The 25113-nt window shown below is 32.4% G+C and overlaps 1 pseudogene; it reads left to right on the top strand.

Moving 5' to 3' along the window:
* Positions 1–23500, top strand: part of LOC142325460 (methionine aminopeptidase 2-like) — a 54873-nt pseudogene extending 31373 nt beyond the window's left edge.
* Positions 23501–25113: the final 1613 nt, after the last annotated feature.

Below are 25113 nucleotides of genomic sequence, written 5' to 3'. Positions count from 1 at the left end.
TCAATTATCGTGTTTCCCACTACCATATTATTTTCCATGCAGAACTCAACTAATCCCTCTTTTCTTTTGTTTCTATTATTTAAACCATATTTTTCTATTATCTTGCCTTCTTGTCCACCAACCGTAGTATTCCCGTATCCCATCAGTACAAATACGTTTTTCCTTTCTCTCTCTAGTGTATTTTTGAGCTTTCCATAATACTTCTCAACCTCTTCTTCAGTATATTGTGATGCTGGCATATATACTTGCATTATTACAAGGTCTTCTATCCTTATCATCATCAGGTGATCATCAACATATTCCACCCTAATTACCTTACCTACTATTCTCTTTATAATTAATACACCAACTCCATTCCTACCACTTCTTTCAACAACCGAGTGTACAAGTGGAAGTCCCTACTTGACATTTCTCCATTTCCTCCCCATCTTACTTAACTCATTCCAAGTACATCTGATTTATTTCTAATCATTTCTTGTGTTGTGTTTTCAATCTTACCTTTTTGCAGTAGTGTCGGTACATTCCATGTTTGTATTCTTATCATATTTTTTGTTTTCTTTTTCATTTGTCCAGCCCTCCCTGCACAGTTACCCTTTCTGTGTTCTTCATCTTACTTCTTCATAAGCATGAAACCTTTTATTCCCCTCCTGGAGATCTGAATGAGGGGAAGTTTTAGCTCCAGAGTCTTTTACAAAAAGGTCCATCCCACTCCATGATCAACAAGGATTAAGGATATCTGAAATCCTTAAGGATCTTTAATGCTGTGGTTTCCCACTGCATTACATTGTCTTCTGTATTCCAGTGCCGTTGATCTGGTAATTCATCTGCCTTTGGGGGCAATTTCACACCCCCAGAACAATAGTACTCTTCCTTCTACCTGCTCATCAAAGGCTGTTGGCACTTTATAGAAGGGGGGGGCCATTTATACTGATGGCCACTCAGTCGCCAGAGCTATGTCTGTGAGAACAGGATGCACCATGATAGCAAGCCATAGCTACACTTTGTGAAGGTGTGATTGACATTTACATGGGAGAGGGTTTTTGAGACGCATCCCATATCTTATCCCTCCATCATAGTTCCAACTAAATAAATGCTGAAGCAGTTTTCTTCTTTTTTTTTATCCATGATTTGTCATAATATATGCATTTGTGACATGATGTATATATTTTATACCGATCAGAAAAAAATTTATTTATTAAAAATTTTTTTTATTTTACCAGGAGTATATCCTGTCGGTCAAGAAATGGAATATCCAACCTTGCAGGATGGTCGAACTGCTAAAGAACGTTTTACCAGTGAAGAGGCAAGGATGTTGGATCGTTTGCATAATGATATATATAATGAGGCTCGTCAAGCGGCTGAAGCACATCGCCAGGTCAGTTTTTATTTTTTATATAAATTTAAAATTGAATTAACTTTAAAATTGAATTAAAAAAAAAAGTAAAAAGTAAAGAAAGCAAAATGGAATCCTATAGTTTAATTGATTGTGGATGGTTTAAAACAAATCTTAAATAGGAATTATAATTGTAGAATTGTAGCTCTATTTTTAGGGAGACCAGATATTGATGTTTGATGGTTCAGAAGATACTTTCCGTATAAGGTAACTCATGGAATTAAACATGATAGAATGTAGTGTAGTATCTTGTGTAGCTGATGAGAGATAAACTGAAATAATTAGTGTCATCATGAGTAAAGGAATGACCAAAGTTCATGCATTCTGTCATTAGTATTGCTTTGGTGATAGAAATTTTCATTCATCACAGTCTTTTGTTCATTATTTTTAAGAGAATTAGTAATTTCCCATTTTAGATGGGGAAAAATGTATCTTTCCGCATGTTACAAACAATCTTCCGTAAAATTGAATGGAAACCTGAAATTCTGTTCAACTGTTAATTGTCAGAGTGCTAAAAAATCAAATAAAAATATGATTTGCTTTTTTTTTAATTAAACAATTTTTTAAGATATTGTAAGTAAAATTGATTGATTTGGTTGTTTGAATAATCTCGAACAAACCCAAAATGTTTTTAGTAGACTGTGTCATTGTTATGTATGAAGTCTGTTCAAGAAATACGTAGACTGTTTGAATTGCTGGGTCCAGTTGGTTCCACTCAAATCCGCTAAGCGTCGCCATGTTCGTACAGATCAGCTGATTACAACGCAGTTTTTTGATTGCAAATATCATTATTGGTTGCTTAGCTGCACGGTTGTTTGTGAAGTGTGTTTTTTTCGTTGGCGGATTTTAGAATGAGTGACTTGAACGAGCAAAGAGTTGCTGTGAAATTTTGTGTTAAACTTGGAAAATCTGCGAGCGAAACTTTTGGTATGCTCAAGATGGCTTACGGCAACATTGCTATGAAGTGTGCGACATGTTTTAAGTGGCATGGATGTTTTAAAGATGGTCGTCAATCGATTGAAGACGATCAGCGTTTTGGACGTCCTTCCACATCAACTGACGACTCACATGTAGACAAAATCAACACCCTGGTTCGGGCAAATCGATGTCTGACCATCAGAGAGCTTGCTGAAGTGTGTGGGGATATCAGTTGGATCATGTTACGAGATTTCGAGATCATTTTACGAGAGTGATTACTGGTTTTTTCATCACGACAACTCTCCAGCCCTCAGAACTCGTGAGTTTTTGGTCAAACACTCGATCACTGTTCTTTCCCACCCACCCTACTCACCTGACCTCGCTTCTTGTGACTTCTTGTTCTCCAAACTCAAAAGACCTTTGAAAGGAAGAAGATTTGAGACGATTCCTGAGATTGAGGCAAATGCGACAAAGGAACTGAAGAACATCACAAAAGAAGCATTCCAGGACTGTTTCCAAAAGTGGAAAGACCGTTGGGATATGTGTGTGCGTCAGGGAGGAGAGTACTTTGAAGGGCACCCAGACAAGTAACTTCTAAATAAAGTACATTTTGTTTTATGACATTGGTCTACATATTTTTTGAACAGATCTCGTCTATGTGTATGTATATATATATATAAAACCTGGCAAAGAAATGCATATCCTGCCAGCTTGCCAATCAAGTCATGATTATCAAAATAAAAGATTTAATCATCAAAATTCGAAAATTTTGAATTAAAAAATTTTTTATTTTAGGGGCTTCCTTATTTTGTGGGGAAAAGTTATTTATAAAAAAGTGTTTCCTAACAGAAAAAATTAATTTAAAAAAAAATTGTTAAAAAATATTGAGAAAATAAAGTATATCTTTTATGAAAGTAATGAAAAATTGCTTCTAAGTGAAGAAAAAATACAGAAAATTTCTTTTAATAAAAATTAAGAGTTAGATCCAAAAAATAGAATATTTATATTTTATAGGAGGGAATAAATTCTTAAAAAGACTTTTAAAAATATTCATATATAGGATAAGCTTAAATTTGTAAAGTTTTCTCTAAATAATAATTGCTTTAATACAAGCTGAAGTAAGAAAGAAAATTCTCAAAAAAGTTTGCATTTTGGGTCCAGGGTCTGTAATTTAAAAATTCGTAGACATTTTGTAATAGCTATATGAAGTATAAACTTTCAAAAAATTCTAGGAAAATGTTTAAACCAAAGGAAATAGTACAAAGGAACAAAACATAAATCATTGTTAATAGGTGGAGATTTGAAAAATATCATCTCATCTCTTTGAGTTCCCTCAAAAAATCAGAACAAACTATCAAGATACAGAAATTGGCTGTTTGGTGTATACTAGTACGAATAATGTAGATCCATATTTAGAAAGTTGAAAAGGTTTATTGATCTTTATGTTTATGTTTATGAATGTACAATCTATACTAAAAAGAATGCTCGTTAAAAAAAAAAAACAAATAATATCCATGTTTAAAAACTCAACACATGTAACTCAAAACACAATACTTTGGCTTCTGAAAAAGGGTTTTGTTAGGCTTTAATAAATTACTGAACCATTCTGAAAAAATGTTTTCACAAATTTATTGAAAATACAATTATACAATTTTCTTTTACAGAAATAATATTACTCTTCAATTGAATTCTTAAATAATAATTAATTAAAAATTAAAAAAGCGTGAATTTTCTGTAGCTTGTTAAACATGTACATAAATACATGCTCATATAATTTTAATTAACATCTGAATTGTGAATTAAACAATTAATACCAAATCACATTTATTTTTTAATTGTGTATTTATGGTTTTATCAAGGTTTTTATCACAGTATCCCTTTATCCATTCAGGCAAATGCCTGGAACATTCCTTTTTTTTCTTTTAGCTGTGAATTGAATATCTATACATTTCTTATGTTATAATAGGTAAATTCAATAAAATTACTTCATTTTTTACAATTTTTCACAGTAATTTCCACAACACAAACACCTTTCAAAACCAGTCTTCAAAGAAACCCTGCCATATTCTGTTGGAAATCTGGACACACTCATCACCTCAAGCCCTTAGGAAGTTTTTATCACTTGTAATGCAAAATGCCTCCCTTTCAGTCTGTTCTTCACCTGGAAAAAAAGTCAAGACACGTAGAGCAAAGTCAGGACTGTAGGGAGGGTGCTGTGACAGTTGACAGTTTTTTCTGGTGCTGGCCAAATACTTGAAGCAATCTTTAGACCAATGTGCTGGAGCGTTATCGAGATGAAAACCATTTATTCATGTTGAGTTTCGGTGCAGCTTCTTGAGAGCTTAGATTATTTTAGGCAAGTATTATTCAGTATACCGCTTCTCTGTGACTATCTTCTGATTTTCCAGTGTAACATTCTAAAAGTTTTTCCACATTAAAACATACGGCCACCATTCTCTTCTAAACCGATCTGGATTTTTGAATAGTTAAGGGGGCTCCTCATCTTAGAACACTCGCACTTTGCTTTGAGGCTGGGTCAGGACATTACAATAGTACAGCCAAGTTTCTTCACCGATCACAATACTGTTTACATAGGGAGTTTTCCCATTTTCAAACTTTTTTAGCATTTCACAGCACCGTGAAATATGACATGCCATCTGATTGTCATCAAGTAATGCGGCACCCAAAGGATACAAAGCTTTCTAACTTGAAGGTGATCTCATATAATAGCACGAACTGCTGCTGCATTAATCCTCAAGTACACCTCTATTTGGTGGTAGGTCACATGGCTGTCCGTCTCAAGAAGTTTTCATACTGCAGCAATGTTACCCTTAGTCACAGTTGAAGGTGACCGACCCGACCTTGGAGCATCCTCAAGGCCAAAATTTCCTCTTCGAAACGCCGGTACCACCGAAATATTATCGATGGGGACAGTCCTCTCCAAGTACAGGAGTCATTTCCTCTAAACAGTGATCATCACTTAAGCCGCATGCAAAATTGCGCAGTATTCAGTTTTTAACCGTTGACGACATGACTGCGTCTTTTCACTAACAATTAAAAAGCAGATCACACAGGTAGTGACTAGAATGGCTACAGTGCAGGATGGGTTGGGAGCTGCCTAAATGTGCGCTAACTTGTGATAACGGATACCTGTGATGATCTATTATCGCAAAACCTTTCTAGCGTCTTTAATTTGTATGAGTGCATTCAGAGAATTGAATCTCCATTTTATCATACGGTACTGTACCATTTTAATAAAACTTGTTATATGTTTTTATGTAGTTTTTTTTTTTTTTTTAATCAAATTATATTTTATTATTTTTAGACTCGACAATATATCCAATGATGGGTAAAATCAGGAATGACAATGATAGACATTTGTGAAGAGCTGGAGAAGACTTCTCGTGCATTGATTGGAGAAAATGGGTTGAAAGCTGGATTGGCTTTTCCTACTGGGTAAGTACAGGATTTTTTTTAAATTCTATTTTACATTTTCATTCTATAGCTTGTTACTTACATTGTTAAAAGTTAAAAATTCATACTTTGTAGAGTAGTTTAAAGTTGCACCAGTTTTTCAGAAGCTGATTTTGTATATTGATATAAACAAAAAAAAAAAGGTTTCTAAATACAGATGTCCTGAAATAACCTTTGCTTTTTGTTATGACTACTTAAATATCTCAAACTGATTTTTACTCATAAGAATAAAGTACTCTGTTTTGTTGGGGCAAATTTGGTGATTTTATGTGTTTTTTGTTCTGAAAAATTGATAAAATATATCTCATACTATATAGAGTGTAGTTTTTGAGAAAACTGTTGTAATGGCCAAAAAACTGCTCTTTTTGTTTCGCTGTAAAAATTAAATTGTCAATAAACAAATGAAAATTTCTAATAAAATTTATAGAGAATTTAATTGTAGGAAATAAAGAGAATAGAAAAAAAAATGTTTAAAACTTATTGTCCAGTGTTTTATTAAGATGAGCAAAAGACTTTGATTTAATGAATTTATTCTCCAGACAACAGGCCTAATTGTCATTACTTTGTGATAGCTGAATTTTATAGTGTATGAATAATCCAAAGTTTTACTGGGATTCACCCAAAACCTTCTGAATAAAAGGCAGAAATGCTGATGCTAAATAAAAATCTTTGTAATCAATTTAAATTGACAAATTATTTTATGATTTTTTTTTTTTTTTAGAAAATGTGAAAAATAAAGTAAATATAGTTTGAAAAAAAAATTTTTTAATGCTAAATAACTAACCACAAATACTTAAAAGATGGTTTTAGCAAGTATTTAACAAATTGATTTAAATTTGTTGTATTAATTTTTAAATAATTTTTCAGGTACAAATATCAAACATTATTTAAATTTATTTAACGTAAAAAAATTGGTGTTTTATTGTATGTAAACCCTAAAACATAAAATGTTTTAGGGTTTACAATAACTTGATTAAACTGTCGGTAAACAAATGAAGTTTGTAGAAAATTTAATTCTGAGGAAATTTATTTTATTGTTGGATTGATTATGAAAAAGAGTTTAAGAAATTTGACTTTTATTTATTAAAAACAAAACAGACCAAAATGTGACAGAAAAATATTGTAATGTCATTTTAAACTGAAACAAAGATCATTTTGATACTGGAAAATGTCTTAGAAACAAAATCAGTCATTTATGTTTACTCTTTCTTATCTTCCAATACTCTTTCATTTTCCTGGAAAAATCCCTTTTCCGTTCCTTTGTCCAAACCATCCCAGTTTTCCTTTTTAGGCTTTTCTGCAAATTTAACACCGGGCAAGTTGTTATAATTTCCAGATCCTGTCCTGATATCTTGCAGTGCAATGCCTGCTTCTTTGATGTCTTGAAGCACCTCAGTGAGCCACACCGGTTGCGTTTTTAGCTTTAGCGATCTTTCCAAGAGTCGTTTACTTTTCCTTGATTCCTCCAAACGCAAGAGGTGGCCGAAGAATTTTATTTTCTTCTTTCTTATTTCTTCTGTAATTGGTGTAACGACCTCATAGATTTTATGGTTCAGGAGTAATCTCCACTTTCCTTTCACCAAATATACCCCGCCGATACAGGTCCTTACGATCCTTTATTCTATTTTGGCTAATTTTTCAGTTCTCGATGCTATCTTGATTTGACCCGGTGTTTCACACCCGTACATTACTACCAGTTTGATCACCGTACTATAGTGTCTTATCTTGGCTTGTTTGGAGATGCATTTCTTGTTATAGTTGTTTCGTGTGACCACTTGTGCCATTGCTAGTCTGCGTGCTCTTTCTTGCCAGGCTATTTTCTCGTTTAGATTCCATGTGATGGATTCACCTAAATATTTAAATTTTGATACTATTTTAATTCTGCGACCGTTGATTTCCAAATGTTTCCGCTGTGTCTTTCTAGTGAACATCGCTTCTGTCTTCTCGTACGAGATCTGAAGTCCAATTTTCGCTGCGATAGAGGCCAGTGATTCTACCTGGTGTTCAGCCTCTTCCTATGTTTCCGCAAGGAACGCTAGATCGTTGTTAAATTTACTTCCAATTTTTACTTTCTCTGGATTTTGTTCGTACCAATGTCGCATGATGTATTCTAATGCGCAATTAAACAGTAATGGTAACAATCCGTCCCCTTGCCTGAGACCAGTCTTTGTGTCAAAAGGTTCTGATATCTCCCCCCTGAACTTCACCTTCGACCAGGTGCCCGTCATCGTCAGCTCCAACATTTTCACCAGTTTTGGGGTGCAGCCCAAAATTCCTCAGAATTCTAAGCAAAGCACAGATGGTCATATATCTGAAATCCACAAATGTAATGATGATTAAGCCCTTGCGTCGCAACTTGTACATATCCATAATTAGTTTTAAGGTGATAATTTGTTCTGCACAACTTCTCCAGGGTCTGAATCCTCCCTGATATTCTCCTAATTCTTTCTCCAGTTGATCCTTTATACGGTTATAAAGTATTCTAGAGAAGATCTTGTACATACAATCTAATAGGAAGATCCCCTGTATAGTTGTTTGGATCCATCTTATCGCCTTTCTTGAATAAGAGGTGGATGATTGCTGTTGACCAATGTTCTGGAAGTCTCTCGCTGTTCCAAATTTTAGTAAGTTCCCTTTGCAATATCTCTAAGATATGTTAGGTGCAGCGTATTTCTAAAATCAGTTTTGTTTTAAATAAATAAATCAATAGCTTAAATTTCATTATTAAGCTATTAAAAATATTAAGAAATGAAGATTCATTATATAATTTAAATTAAGAATTAAATAGAAAAAATAAGTAGAGATTTTTTATTTTTACGTTGATAATATTAACAGCCGATCAGTAAATGAAATTTCTTTATTACATTTGAATAGATTTGTGTGCTTTCAGAATTAAAGAAAAATACTGTATTCACATATGTCTTCTTTTGATTATATCTGCATATTCAAATTAATATGCCAACATAATTTTTGTTTACTGTTGTGATGGAAATATGCTAGTTGGACATTGTGAATATCAAGAAAGATTCCATTATAGATGGATTCCAAATCTGAAAACTCTATGAAACCTCAAATTTGCTCCTTAATTTAACTTCCAATGGCTTTATTTTTACCCTTTGAGTAGAAGAAATGTTTTGCGAGCTGTAATTAAAAATTGAAGCATTTCTAAACACATGTTATGTATTTTTATTTTCATTGTAAAACAGTCCCATATTGAAACATTCAAAATTGAAACTACTTGCCAAAAAAAAAAACAGAAAAAATATTTTTTAGAGGTGGGGAATAAACTTTAAGAAAACTTTTTCCAAAAATATACATACATAGGTTTAACAAATTTGCTAAGTAAAGCTTTTTCTTAATCTAAAATCATCCAATAGAGGTTAAAATAAAAAAAATAAAATGTTCTAAAAACTTCCATGCATTTTAGGAATATAATTTTTAAAAATACAGAGGTTTCTTGGTAGTACTATGTACGAAGTGTAAACTTTCAAAAATATTTTGAATCATATTTAGATCAAAGTGAGATGGAGCAAAATAAAAAACATGTATTAAGAGGTGGGGGTTGATTTTTGAAAAATATATTTTGAATATATGCAATGTATTTTTCATATCTAAATGTATTTGTCAAAGTAAAATTTTTTCTAAGAAAAAAAATCGGTGTGGTCAGTCCTGAGATATAATGCCAAAAGCAGTGCGATACATATGCTTTTTTTGGTCTAGATATACTAACTAGTTGGACCCTAAAATGTAAAAATTTTCAACAAAAATCTGATACCTCATTTTTGACATGATCACCATACTTTACCTTTAATATAGCTATTCTACTTGTATTCATTCTAACTATATTCATTGAGAAAGTAAAACATTCTAATAAATGGAATATACATATATGTATAGGTATTTCATTCTAATTGCTCTAGGCGATTTTCTTGTGAACTATGTATAATACAAAAAAATGACCTAAACAAAAGTTACTCAGATTGGAAGGGGACACCTCAGGAGGTGACCTTGAATTTGACTTTAAACTTGACCTTAACTTTATTTCAAGGTTAACATGATTTTTTTCAAAATGGAATGACCCATTTTTGATCCCGCCAAAAAAGACCAGAAAATTTTACATGGAAATATGTGGTCACATATATGACCTTGGAACTTTTTTGAAGATGATATGGCCCGACATCAGAGATAGTGTTTTATGAATGGTGGGTTCTTTTCACAGATATTTACTGTCACCGGTTTCTATGTTATGAAAAGAGGTGCTATCTGGTATTGTCTTGAATCAGCTAATTGTGTTAATCAAATACTGTATGTGATTGACCCCTAAACCAAATTTATGGCCGTATGACCATAAATTTGGTTACCCCATAAAAAAATTTCCTACATCATTTGTGTGACCACATATTCCAATGTATAATTTTCTGCTCTTTTCATTGATGGGGTCAAACATAGGTCATTCTATAAGAAAAAATGTTGTTAACCTTGAATTAAGGTCAAATCCAAGGTCACCATGAGGTGTCCTCTATCCAATCTGAGTAACTTTTGTTTAGGTAAATTTTGTATTGTGCGTAGTTTACAAGAAAATCCCTGGGGCGATTAAAATGAAACATTCTATATATACACCAGCAAATTATGAAATTAAAAGCAAGCTCACTGTAGCTATTTATATATAACAAATACTGTTGTATATAATCTATTGATTTATTATCAGCGATTTAAATATTATACATTAGTCCTCACTATTATTTACATTATGCTGGAAATGTGGTAAGTGTTTGATTTAGTAAATGACAGATGGAAAATGTCTATTGGATAATGCTATTTTGTCTTTAAAGTAAAAAAAAAAAAAATTGAGGTTTTTTTCTTTATAGGTGCTCACGAAATCATTGTGCTGCGCATTATACCCCTAATGCTGGTGATAAAACTGTTTTGGAGTACGATGATGTTACGAAGATTGATTTTGGAACACATATTAACGGTATTATTTAAAAAAAATATAATTTTAAAATAGTAAATTGAATAAATCAATTTTATGCCTATTATGTAACAAGCAAGCCGTAGGAAAGCATGATTTAGATCGGTATGATTCTCAGGTATTGGGATTTTCCTTAGTTTAATACCGAATAAAATTTTTGAGGTCTTTCATTTTTTATTACAAAAAAAATATCAAGGTAATTTGATTGAGTAGTTTTGAAATTATGTATTTAAAAAAATACTTTTTAAGATACGAGGGCTATTCAGAAAATAAGGAATGTTTTGGAATTTTAAAAAACCAAGTACAAGAAAAACTTTTTATTATATACATGTGAAAGAGGGACTAAAATACTACTTTTCAACATAATCACCATATAAATTCATGCGCTTAATAGCGGTGGACTAGGTTTGAAATTCCTGTGTCATAGAATTCTGCCGCCTGTGATCTCAACCGCTCAGTGACGCACCCATCTTGCACAAAATTTATGGTAGCTTAGCTTCTGTGAAACAATTTCAAACAATAAAGTCTGTGAAAGTTTGTGGGAAACATAGAGAAAGCTCAGTTATTGTTAAACGGCGGTTTTCACGAATCTTTTTGTCAACTTTAGAGACCAGATCGTCAGTCACAATGCTCGGACATCCACTCTTCTCTTTATCGTGAACGTTTGTTCGGCCATTTTTAAACTGAATGATCCACTTCCTGACAGAACTTTCACTTATTACATTGTTCCCATACACTTCACACAGTTCCCGATGAATTTCTATTGGTTTTAAGTTTTTTGCCGACAAAAAACAAATCGCAGACCGCACCTCACAATTGGCAGGATTTTCGATTGCAGCACACATTTCAAATTTGTATATAAAAAAAAAGGCCAGTGCGGAGATGTTCCCGTTGTCACGGCTGGACGCTGACTGAGGTGCCGAGCACGAGCACACCAATATATATGCGATTGGTTTGGAAGAATATGAATGAATGATTTTTTCATTACGGTTAATTTTTTTTTTTGAAAATGTTTTAATAAAAACTAGGAAAGAGGCATATATACTTTAATGAATTAATACTTGATGTGGCTGATGTACAATCATGAATCCGAAAAAAGAGGAGTCCCAGAGGCAGTCAATGGTCAATCTCCTCCTTAATAATACAAAGGAATGTATTATTTCTTCAAGTTTTGGTATTATCAACTTAGAGACATAGTGGGGGGTTTGTCAGGATTGTGTTCACAGAACTGATATGAGGAAGAATTGTTCAACGATAAGAGTAATGAGCGACGGTAAGAGAGGAACAATTTAACTGTTATCTTAATTTTTACTACCTTTTACCCAGTGTTGCTTAATTAAACCAGTCGCAAAATTATTAATTTTTGTATTAACTGAATGGTTTAGATGGATTTCTGATTAGATGAATATACTCAGTTTTATAAACCATTCAATTTAAGTTACATAATGAAATTTTTATTTGTAATGAAGAGAAGTAGAATTTTTATAAAATGACAGAATCAGAGAATCATAAATTGAGAGAGGAAAGAGAGTGTTAGGAGTGGTTGAGATAAATGCTGTATTGGCCAAATAAATTATTTTTCTTTTCTTTTTTATTTAGGTATCCATGCCGGTAAGACTGTTCCCATTGTGAAGGGTGGTGAAGCCACGGTAATGGAGGAAAATGAGTTTTACGCGATAGAAACTTTTGGCTCGACTGGACGTGGTCAAGTACATAACGATATGGATGTTTCACATTATATGAAAAACTTTGATGCCGGTTACATACCTTTAAGGTAATACTCTTAAAAATTTTTTTGCATAAATTTGATTAATTGTTAACATTTTTATTTTTCTGGCTGTGTAGTTATATTGTTTTGTATGGACTGATTTAGAAGATATTCAGCAATTATTTTTGTATAAGGGAAATCGATGCTGTTTAATTTTGATCACAGTCAGTGAAGGAGGAAGCAAGGGAGTAAAAATCTGGTTGCTGTATCTCAAAATTTCACTGTGTATAAATTTTTTACACTTTATATAAATATATACATATACTGAGTGATATTTAACTATGGAAACAGCTTTATACTGCACATCTTAGAAATACAGAGTGTCCCATATAAAACGCAATCCATCATCCATGAAATTTCAAAAGTCAAGCTTACTCCCCTACTCGTTACTGAAATGGACTCGTCCAACATCTGAACTTCGTGGCGACGCAGTAGAACACTACCGATAGTAACAACAATGCGACGATCATAATGGTCAGTGTATTGCTAGAGACAAGATGGTGTTTTCGCTAGATGAATGTGTTTTCATTGTCGAGTCATACTTCAGTACGAAATCAGCGGTTGCAGTGCAAGATTTGTTTCGCCATAAGTACCCGGATAAACCGGCTCCTAACAAAACATCAGTGTTAAGGTTAGTTGCAAAATTTAAAGAGACCGGTTCTGTTAATAACAAGGAACACAAAAGATCTGCGTCCGTATTGAATACTCAAAAAATACTTATCATTTTTCAACTCAAGTCACATTCTCAAACTGATTAGTTGATTTCATTACATTACTATTTCTCGTCAATTGTGCATTTGGGCAATTTCATTTAGTTCTGAGGGCCAGTATAAAATATCTATTATAAATATCTGATTTTTTTGCTTGATTCTGATTACATATCATTGATGTTTATTAATTTTGGTTACAATGTATGGGTTTACAACTGCCATGGGTCATTCCATAATTCTTTACTTGCATGCTTGCATTCTCTAATGTTCTATTTAATTTTCTCAGGAAAGTTATGAAGCTCCGCTAGCTTTTTTTAAAGATTCTCATATCTCCAATTTTCATTTTAGATCATCAATATAATTTTTACTTTTTATACACTACCGATTTTATTTTAATCAATCTTCCTCTCATAATTTGTCTCAGCCAGTTTTTTCTGAATTGCTTTGAATAAGTTTCTACTCTTGTTAATTCTTCACGTTACCTTTTCATTTTGTCTGCCCATTTGTTAGTTTTCTTTTCACCTCTTCCTGGCCCATATTAAAATCGTTCAATTTATTTTCTTAGTGTCCATATTTCACATCCATTTAGAAGTACATTTCTTCTTATTTTGAAATGTTAACTCCATTTTATGGTGTGATAACCATTTCTTTCTATCAAACGCTTTAGGCACTACTATTCTTTGTTTCGTTCTCTCTTTTTTCCTTTTTTCACTGTTGTAATTTTCTATTAACAGTATATGTATGTTTTATTTATTCAATTTACCATTTTTTGTCCTGAGATTTATCGTCTTATTATTGCCTTTTATTTTTCATTAATTTTCTTTTCTCGATATTTATTTTTATTCCGTATTATATTATAAATCTTGTAATTTTAAAATCATGTGTTTGAATATTTTTGATCATATCTTTAACAATGTGTGTATCAATTAAAATCTGTTACAGGCATTATTATTTCTTACTCTTTTTCATTTGTTAAACCATTCAGTTTGAGCTGCTTTTTTCCTTTGTCAAACCACTCGGTTTGAGCATCCTTTACTCTTATTACTTTCTTATTCGGGTATAATCTGTAAATAATCTTCACAACAGTTCTGTTTTTTCGGTGTGAAATGCTTTAATAAAATTCTAAGCTTGTCACCATTTTTAAATACATAACATTATTATGCTTATGTACATTCCCTTCTTAAGTGTATCATCCCTTGAGTCTTTCTCAAAAGGTAGAACAAGTTTTCAAAATACAAAAATTGGCTGTTTGGTGCCCATAAATCTTTGAATTATGTAGATTGTATTTTGTAAAATGTTAATTTATCTGTTTTTTTATGTTCATGAATGTGCAATCTTTGCTAAAAAGAATAGTCGTAGCTGGGAAAGTCATGCAACACTTTGCCATCTTTTATATATATACTAGCTGTACCCGCCACGCTTCGCTGTGGCACATTGTGGTTGCATGGATGAGAAATGAGAAACAAAAAAAGCATACGTTTCCTAGAAGTTAAATTTTGCAATACTTGTGGATATACAATATTTTTTTGTTTTTCCACTGTCTGCGTAGATATAAAGGTTATCTGGTTTGCCGACTCGAGAACACGCACATACAGTTGTCCATGTGAGAAGCAATCCGCATCTAAATTTAAACCACACAATTCTAAAGATTGACCTTGAGCTTTATTGATTGTGATTGCAAATGCCAATCGAATTGGGAATTGCAATCTTTTAAATTGAAATGGTGTATCGGTCAGGATCATGGGTATTCGAGGAATGAGGACATCTTCACCTTTGAAAGGTCCCGTTAAAATCGTTGCTTCCACTACGTTATTCATCAATTTCTTAACTGCAAGTCGCGTGCCGTTGCAGAGTTTTGTCTGATTAATATTCCGCAACAGGATAATTGGCACACCTATTACCAATTTTAATATGTGTGGTGGCATCCCTGGCAGATCAAGTGAGTTTAAAAATTCCGTTGGATAATTAACTACTTCATCTGCTTCCACAACGATGTCTATCGACTTATATGCAATTTCCTCACTTTGAATGCTGGATTGAAAAACATTATTAAGTTGATAGACATCTTTATTCTTTGCGGCAAGGATAGCTCGTTCACTGAGCCGATCGTGATTTCTATGATTAGTTTGAATATCAGGAAATACTTTTTCGATCAGTTCTTCTTTCGATGTTACTAAATTACAAAAATTATCAGGAAATGATATTCGTCTAGACGTCTCATCGACTGGCAGTTGTCCGTTTCCAACGCCCAGTAACTGTCGTGAGAATACCTCAGCTGATGGATCGTTCTGCAACTGGACACGCATATTCGTTGTCGACTGCAATGTACATACGTGTCGCCACAGTGTTGAATATTTCAGGCAAGCATTTATTTCGTCTACTGGTGTCGATCGAGAAATTACAGGCAATCTTTGCCTAAAATCTCCTGTGATCAATATCAAAGCATTCCCGAACGGTTGAACGTTTCCACGCAAATCTCGTAACGATCAAGAGCTTTAAGCGATTTTTTATGTGCCATCGTGCATTCATCCCAAACAGTGAGTTTACATTTTTGTAATACTTTTCCCATACAGGATGCTTTGGAAATATTGCATGCAGGAGTCTTGATGATTTGCATGTTTAATGGCAACTTCAGAGCTGAATGCGCAGTCCTTCCACCTGATAACAATGTTGCAGCTATTCCAGACGAAGCAAGAGCTAAGGCTATGCCATTTTTTGATCGAACCATTGCTAGAATCAATCTAATGAGGAATGATTTCCCAGTTCCTCCTGGCGCATCCAAGAAGAAGGTCCCCCCAGCTCCGTCATTTATCATTTGCATTATGCGATCGTAAATGCCTATCTGTTCACGCGTTAATTTGGGAATGTTTGATCGGACATATGACTGAAGATCACCGATGTTGTAACTCTGTTCACGGCGTAAATCCACATCAAATGAAGCAATCTCAGCTCGGGTGGGTGCTGGCATTCCCATTGACTAAGAACTTTATATGCATTAGCTAAGCACTTGTCTTCAATATTTATCAATGCTTTGTTGTAAGTGCCTTCTGTAAATTCAGACAAAAGTGAATATTTAGCCTAACAAAGGATTTTTTGGTCATTATGTAGGGATATTATTTTCTGTGTATTTGCTTATTTTGACTTTTTTTGTTTGCATAGTCTTAAGTCTATCTGGCTATAAGAAAGTTGGGTGTTTCAATTTATTTACTGTAAGTCATCCTTCTTGGTGGCTTTTTCTTTTTGTTTTGGTGTTTTTTTTTTGTAATAAAATACTGATGTTTTAGCTGTTATTTAACAGCTAAAACAATAATTCAAAGAAATTTGATACTTAATCAGTTGTGATTTTGTTTACATTGGCAACGACCATGCGGGCTCTTTGTGATTCATCGTTGTGTTTGACAGCGGCCATCTTGCATTGATCTGATTGGTTTTCCTTTGTTTACATTTCCAAATTAAAAATGTACAAATTAAAAATAGATAGATAGATTTATTAAAAATAGATGAAAACAATCTTTGATGTGGGTTATATATTGTGATAAAATTTGAGCTCAATCGGTGCAGAACATTTTGAGTTTTTGAAGCGTACACAAATGAACTTAACATTTATATATATATATATATATATATCCAAGCAAATGCCGAATAAATCAAGGTTTCTTTTTTTATCTGTGGAGTAGTATTTCTACAAGGTCTGTTCAGAAAGTAACCCAATTTAATGTTTTTAATCTTTATTATTAATTTTACAGATGATTGGTTTTTGTCCTCTTCAAAGTATTCATCTCTCTTACTAATACACTTTTTCCAGCGTGTTTCCACTTCGCGAAGCAGTTCTGGATAGCTTCATTTTAAATGGCCTTTAAGGTCCATGACGAATTTGCTGTAATGTCATCAATAGTCTTAAACCTTTCATCGCCGATTTTAATTTCAGAAATAAGAGAAAAATAATTTGACCAGCAGGAAGGCAGATGGAGGACAGTTGTCTGATTTTTGGCACAAAACTGAGTGCGGGCGCGCATTCTGTTGAAGGAACCATGAGTTGTCTTACCACAGCTCTGGTCCCTTTCTGCGGATTTTTTTCATGTAACCATTGTAAAACACTTTGATAGTATGCCCATGCCCGGTTCACTGTTTCACCTTGAGGCAAGAATTCAAAATGCACAGTTCCGTTAAAATCAAAAAAACAGAGAGCATTACTTTGACATTGGATCGAAATTGACATGCTTTCTTAGGGCATGGAGATTCTTTGTCAATCCATTGTGATGATTGAACTTTTTGTCTCAATATCGTAGCTGTAAACCCAGCTTTCATCTCCTGTTATGATCCATTGCATGAATATTTCATCGTCATCTGCTTGTTCAAGAAGTTGCTGCCAAACATCTACTCGATGTCCTTTTTTGTTGAATGAACAAACTGTACTGCAACTCGATGCGTGTTCAATTTTTCACTCATAATGTTATGGCATTATCTAATCAAGATGCTTTAACCTCTTGTGCAAGTTCTCTGACAATCGGCGATTTGCACGCACCAGGTAGTTGATTTTCTGAATGCAGGTGTCATCATCAGTTGAAGTCCAAGGCCTTCTTGGTCGATGACCACCTTCAATTGACTGATGACCATTTTTAATCGTGAAAACTGTTCGTAACATTGTGTACACCCAAAGTGTCATCTCTGTAAGCTTGTTTCAAAAGTTGAAACTTTTCTGTAAAAGTTTTCCCCAGTTTCATGCAAAATTTTATATTGTATCCATTGCTCCCAAAAATTGCACATTACAAAAATAGTTTTACTAACACTTAAACACGTTGCACTCAAATAATAATAACGTGAAAATTAAATGAGATACCAATAATCCAAGAACATGTGGTTGCAGAGGAGTTTATGCAGAATAACAGTGCTGCCAACCACAGTCACTAAATATCTGTTGGCGCATAATTAAAATGGTTGGTTATTTTCTGAACGGATCTCGTATACTCATTCCTAATGTGAGCTAAATAATATATTATTATGTAAACATCAGAATAAAAGATCTATTTGTATATTTCACCGGTAGTTCTTGTGAAATTAATTTCATCGTTGTTTGTATATGTCTTTTATCAGAATTTAAATTCTGTTAAAAACAACTTAATTCTGTTCCAATAAATTAAGAAAATTTATGTTATTCTTTATTTCATTTTATAGTTTTGCATGTTTTTATTTATTTATTTAACTTCTTTTTTTTAATGAATTTGGCCGACAACCACATGAAGCAACATTTTGCATTCTTTTTTCTGATCAGACGTTTTCTTTTTTCCTCTTGGGAATCCTCGAAATCTTGTAACAGTTTTCTGATCGTAATCTTATACTATTTCTTCAGGTTTTTTCATTTCTTTTAGGCCTTTTTGCACTGAAGTTTATTGAATTCTGTTCTTTTTGTTGTAAATATGATTGAAGATTTGTTTTGTGAACCTGCTATTCGTTCTTATTAAATGGCCAAAGAATTTGGTTCTTTTTTTCTGATGGAATCTGATGTTTTCTCAGTTTGATTGTATTTGTAAATACATAAATACGTGTAAATATTCATATTTATTACTTCTAAATATTTGTTTTCATCTATTTTTATTGGTCCCAAGATTTTCCTTTCTTTATTAATATTGGATTTATTTCACCTGATTTCAAACTAAAGGTATGTTCTTATGTGTTTAGGCCTTCCAGCTTGATTATTATATTGCAATGCCTGATATCGGTTTTTATTGAGATGCCTTTTTTATGTAAATATCTTTTGTTGGTAGGCCAAATTCTTTTTTCTCATTCTTCTTTGATCAGCTTCTTTCTCTAAACCATGATTTAGATTATTTCCCCAAGATATTTAAGTTTATTGACTTTGTTGATTTTTCCATTTTTTGTATTTAGGGACTTAATTTATTTATCGTTACTTTTTTTTTATTTGTTCTAGATTGGGATCATCAAGAAGTTTACTGAATACCATCAATACTCATTTTGGTACTTCAGCATTTTGTAAAAGATGGTTGGACAGAGTCGGATGTACTAAATATCAGATGGCACTTAAATATCTTTGCGAAAAAGGTATTTCTTTTTTTTATACAGGGTTATCATAAAAGAATGGTGCAGTTTTGAACATGGTTTAAATTAAAACTAAATTACAGTTTGTTTTTTATTTTTCACATTTGTCGTCTCAAACATTTTTTTACATAATTAATAAATTTCAATATGTGCACCCTTAGTCGCTTGACAAATGTCCAAACTATACTCGACTTCTCTCCAAACATTAGTTAACATTTCTTCGTTAACGGTTGTCATCGCTTCATTAATCCTGTTTTTTAAGCGGTTTAGGTCGCAAATTTTTTGTGTATAAACAACGCTTTTGATGTACCCCTGCAAGAGAAAATCGCAAGGTGTCAGGTCTGGAAGCCAAAGTACGGGTCCTTGCCAGCCTATCCATCGATCTCTAAATTTTTCGTTCAAAGTGTCCATAACCGGTGCATTGAAGTGCGGGGGAAGCACCATCTTGTTGGAAATGAAGTCGATGAATGTTTTTGAGTTCACCCGGCTGAGGACAGCAATAATCTGTTAACATGTCAAGGTACACGACTCCATTAACTGTTTTTTCGGCAAAGAAGAAAGGCCCTATTACATGATTTTCATCACACCACACCAAACATTAACTTTAGGCAAATCACATTATTTCTCGATAATTGCGTGTGGGTTTTCAGAGCTTCGTATTTGTGGATTGTGTCTGTTAACACATCCATTCACGTGGAATGTAGCTTCGTTTGTAAAAATTATATCGTCTAAAAATGGTTCGTTTTCAATCATTCTTGTACGACATTTGAACAGCGAAATTGGAACGTTTTACACCATTTCGGGTTTCAATTCCTGCAGTATCTGGATTTTATAAGCATGTAAATTTGGTTTTTTACGTAAAACTTTGTGAACTGTTGATTTTGGAATACCTAATTCGACGCTTCAACGGGGGATGGACTTCCCAGCACTTCTAATTGCCGATCATCTAATTATTCACCCGTTTCGTCCGGTACACTCGGTCTGCTGGTTGATTTCTGTTTCTTAACCGATCCGGTTTCTTCGAATCGTTTGAACCAACGCGTTATGTTATTTTTGTGCGGTGGATCTCTTCCGAAATCACGTCAAAACACACGTTGAACTAAAATTACGGATTTTAATTCGGCCATCAATAAAGCACACTTTGCTTTGTCTTTATCTGAGAACATAGTAACTCGCTAAACTCACCGCAACAACAATACAGGAACTGACTTTGCGGTTACAACTGCTGATTAACAAACTTCTGGGTTGGAGGCTTTTAGGGATACCGATATAACATCTAGAAATTTTCCTACAATCTTCCTATGAATTACTGAAACCGCACCATTCTTTTACGATAACTCTGTATATATATTATATTAACTTAGTAAAATATTTTTTTAATTTTATATTTGTTTATTTTGTTTTTGTTTTTTGGTGTTTTTTTTAATTTTATTTTCCTCTGTGCTAATTATATCAAAGACAAAACTTAGCTTTCCGTCAATAGTACAAACTCTAACAATGTTTGTTATCTTATTGCTTTTTCAATTTTTGTATTAAAAGCACTTTCGAGGGTTTTTCCCCTCATGGTCAGTTAATAAAAATGTTTGTGAAAATTACACATTAAAATTAAAACTTGTTGCATATTGTAAAATATGTAGTTTAACATTAAAACAAATAAAGTTAAAATAAATATTGCTTGTATTAAAATAATATTGGCTGTAAGACAGACAGTATTTATTTAATTTTATTCTATTTTTATTTAATTTGTTTTTATTTCTTGACTACATATTTTACAATATGCAACAATTTTTAATGTTTTAATTTTAACGTGTAATTTTCAAAAAGATTTTTATTAACTGATGATGAGGAAAACTCTTGACAGCGCTTTTATGATAAAAATTGAAAGAGCAATAAGATAAGGTAAGCAACATCGTTAGATTTTGTACTCTTGGTAGAAAGCTAAGTTATACGTTTGTCCATTATTATATATTATTTAATATATGAAATATAAACAACCAAAACACAGTAATTAGATAAGTTATACTTAGAATATTAATTCCAAGAATTAATTTTTGTGGAATAGAATTCAATACCGACTGAAGATGCAGGATCCTGTGAAAATCAATTATTGGAATTAATATGGTAAGTATAATTTTTCTGATTACTGTGTTTTGGTGATTTATATTTTGTATAATATTAAATTTTATTATGAAGTGGTCAATATGTTAATGAATTATTTGAATTTTCAAAAATTTATTTATGCAGTATACATATTTATAACTTTAGAGTTTTGATTGAAATTAAAAGTATCAGAGAAGTAATTTGAAGCGTGTAAAATGATCTGTTTTTATTTGGGTTGGACAATAACTTTCCTGCTAATTAGCATTCTGATGAATCGTTCCTTTTTGTTTATCGATAGAAATAGCATTCTACACTACAGCCATATTATGACAATATATCACAGTTCTGTGATATATCAGTTCAGTAATATATCATAATACTGTGATATTTGTACCAGGAGATAATATTTATAAAGTACGGGCAATCTATGTCCATCATTCAAAATCTGGTACAAAAGAAGTAATACATTGAAATTTGACATTGAAGTAACAACTATTCAAGGAAAAAACTTAAAATGTAAAAATTATCCTGTGATGTTATCTTTTCAAAAGAAAATCAAAGATAAATTAGAAGAAATACTAGATGTCATGAATTTATTCCTAGGAGAGAATTTCTGTCTGAAAATAAATAGGGTAAAAAAAGGAAATGAAGTGTGACAGAAAGAAACATTACTTTAAACATTATCTTACTATTTAAAATGTATATGTAATTTAATAGGCGTACAAGGAGGAAGTCATCTGGTGTGCACAGCAGATTTTTTCCTTTACTTTCGCATTTACACTAGACAGAAAAGATGACACTTTCGCCTAGTTTTTTCAGAAACTAGGAGAGCTTTTCAGAAAGTCAATTAAGATCCGTGAGCATTCCAAAAGATAGTGGCCATTGATTATCTTTGCTGTTGATATCAATGGTTTTTCTCTTCTGTGGAATGAATTCCTGTACTTTGACTGCTGTTTTTGACTGTTTGTTTTCAGCAGGTCAGTAGCAATATACGAGTGTTTCCCAATATGAAATTGCACAAAATTTCCTCTTGAATATGTTGAAACAGCTCTAAACTGTGTTTAAAAAATGTTTACTCGCTCACGCTTTTGATAGATTGTGATATAATTATGGCATCCATCTTGAAAACTATTTTGGATATTTATCCAAAATATGATGTACTTAATCATTTAAGATGTCATTAGTCTTTGTGATCGGTTTCTATTCTCAGTCATCATATGAATTTTTATTTAATATTTTGCTGTTTAATCTCTATAGATCGTTATCCAGAATATTCAAAACCGGTTCTAATCGATAAAGCTAACTCGCAATAATTATCTCCCCCGGTTTTAATTTCTTTGTGGTTTTCACTTTCAAAAAGTAATGATTGATCACCACACATAATTCTCTTTCATTCGTTTTTTACAAATTAAAATACTCGATCGACTCAAATGATTGCCAGCAACAGATTTATGAATGTACCTGCCAGAAAGTCGGTGTATGCTCTAGTGGAGATGCAGTAAACTAAGAACAAAGAACAACTTAAGTAATGTAGTGTGCATGGAAGTAATCAGACACCCTTCATAAGAAAGCGTGTGAAAAAATCTTTTCAGAGGATGATGTAAACTGAAACCTGGTTTGACCGTGGAATTAAAAAAGAGACAGATTTTAAATTGATCTCTCCCCTGTTGAATATTTCTTTGTAAGTGTGTTATTGTGTTGTTTATAAATTTTATTTATTTTTTCAGATATTGTTGAAGCGTATCCGCCATTGTGCGACATAAAGGGTTGTTATACTGCTCAGTTTGAACATACAATCGTGTTACGACCTACATGCAAAGAGGTTATTAGCCGTGGAACTGATTATTAAATAAATGTGTACAGTAACCTCGTCATATTGTTCTGTTTTGTTACATTGTTATTATTTTTTATTATTATGATCATTATTGTGGAGTTTTATATATGTTTCTTTTTTGTGAAATTTATTTATTTTTTTTGCTTTGTTAATATTTTTTTTTAGTTTTGATGCGATCCTGATTATGTATCTGGATTCAGTAAGTGGAATATTGTGTTTACATTTTGGATAGTGTATTATGTGGTTTATTGAAAATCCATTAAAACAGTTGATAAAAAAAAATTGTTATTTTACTAAATTTTGAAACCCGATGGAGCAATTTAACATTCTGAAATGTCACATTGACTTCTGAAAAAAAAATGGTTTATATAATTTTTTCCATCAAAGCTAGGAAAGTTACGTTGTGGTTTTAGGTTTCTTTGCCCTCAACAGACTACTACTTAGAAAGAGAATTTTAAAGTATTCAAATAAAGTATTATGTTAAAAAAATTATTGTAGTCTTCGAGTAAAAATTTCAGATACAGCATCCACGGTGACCGTTTTCTTACTACCTTCTTGATGAATTATAAGCAGTATTTTTAGCATCGGTCAATTATAATCTGAAATAATTTTACAAATCATAATCTATTAACCTTTTTCGATCATGTAGCCTTGGAACTGGTGACGCACGGCATCAGTTTTAAAACGCTGTTACAAAATCATTTTATATGGCATCTAAGTCGGTTTTTTTTTTCACAAAGGAATCAGTTTTATTACACAATTTGAACGACGTTTATACGATGTAAAATGTTTTATTTAGATTAGAAAGAATATGACCATTTTTTTATCAGAAATGTGCTTGTGTGTGTGTCTATGACTTGTGTATTATAATTGCTATGAGGATTACTGATTTATTTATTATTTACAAAAATAGCTTATTATATTAGCAATATATCGATGTATTGAAACACATAATAAATTATGTTATACGGCACACAAAAAAAAAGAAGGACTTGTGATCATAAATACGTCACTTTTACTTGAGGTCTATAAATATCTTTTCTGACAAATGATATCGGTAAACGTGTAACACATATCGATTCGTAATGAATAACAGTGTATAGTAAAAATGGTTTTTGTCAATCTGAATAGCCTTTTGAGTGGTGGGGATTTTTATAAAACGTAATTTTCAAAATCTACTTTTATTTATACTAACATATGTTACTAATCTGTGATTTATGACACGGGTTTTTCATCATATTTTGTCCAGTTTTCAACCGATTTGCTTGAAAGTATTATTTTTTAAATCTGCAAACTATGTTTCACAAACGCAAAGCAAAAAAAAATTTCGCTAATAAAAAACACTGTAGAAATGCGCAAAAAAATTCTGCAATTAAATTATCGTAATTTTTGTACCGTTACAATTTTTTTGTTACAGGCATAAAAAATATCCAATCGTAACGGTTTTTTTTGTCAGAATCTGTTAAATCTCTTTAATATACTTAATTTTTAGAAATTTTTTTCACAAGAGGGTAGCAGCATAAGACTATGAAGGGAGGCAATTAAATACCAACATATTTTCACGGAGCGCTAATCAACCGCGGATCATCGTGATGGGAAAAGGTTAATCCATTCTGAATATATAAATTAAAATGATAATTGACAAAAAAATGAAGAAAATTTAGGCTTATTATCTTTCTTCCCTGCATGAAATTGCCCAAATACTTAACTATGGTGACGTAGTGGAGTCATCTAATTAGTACAAGAATGTATTGGAGTTTCAATACAGAAACAATAAAAAGGAAAATGGATTTTACTCCCCCCCCCCTATGGGATTTGAATCATTCCAAATATCATTGCGTGCATGTTTATTGAAACATAATGGACGCACACTTAGATCGCTTAGAC

Source organism: Lycorma delicatula, chromosome 5 (genome assembly GCF_047948215.1).
Source record: "Lycorma delicatula isolate Av1 chromosome 5, ASM4794821v1, whole genome shotgun sequence".
Classification (NCBI taxonomy): Eukaryota; Metazoa; Arthropoda; class Insecta; order Hemiptera; family Fulgoridae; genus Lycorma; species Lycorma delicatula.
The sequence above is the reverse complement of the archived record's forward strand: the minus strand, read 5'-3'. Positions and strand labels throughout refer to the sequence as shown.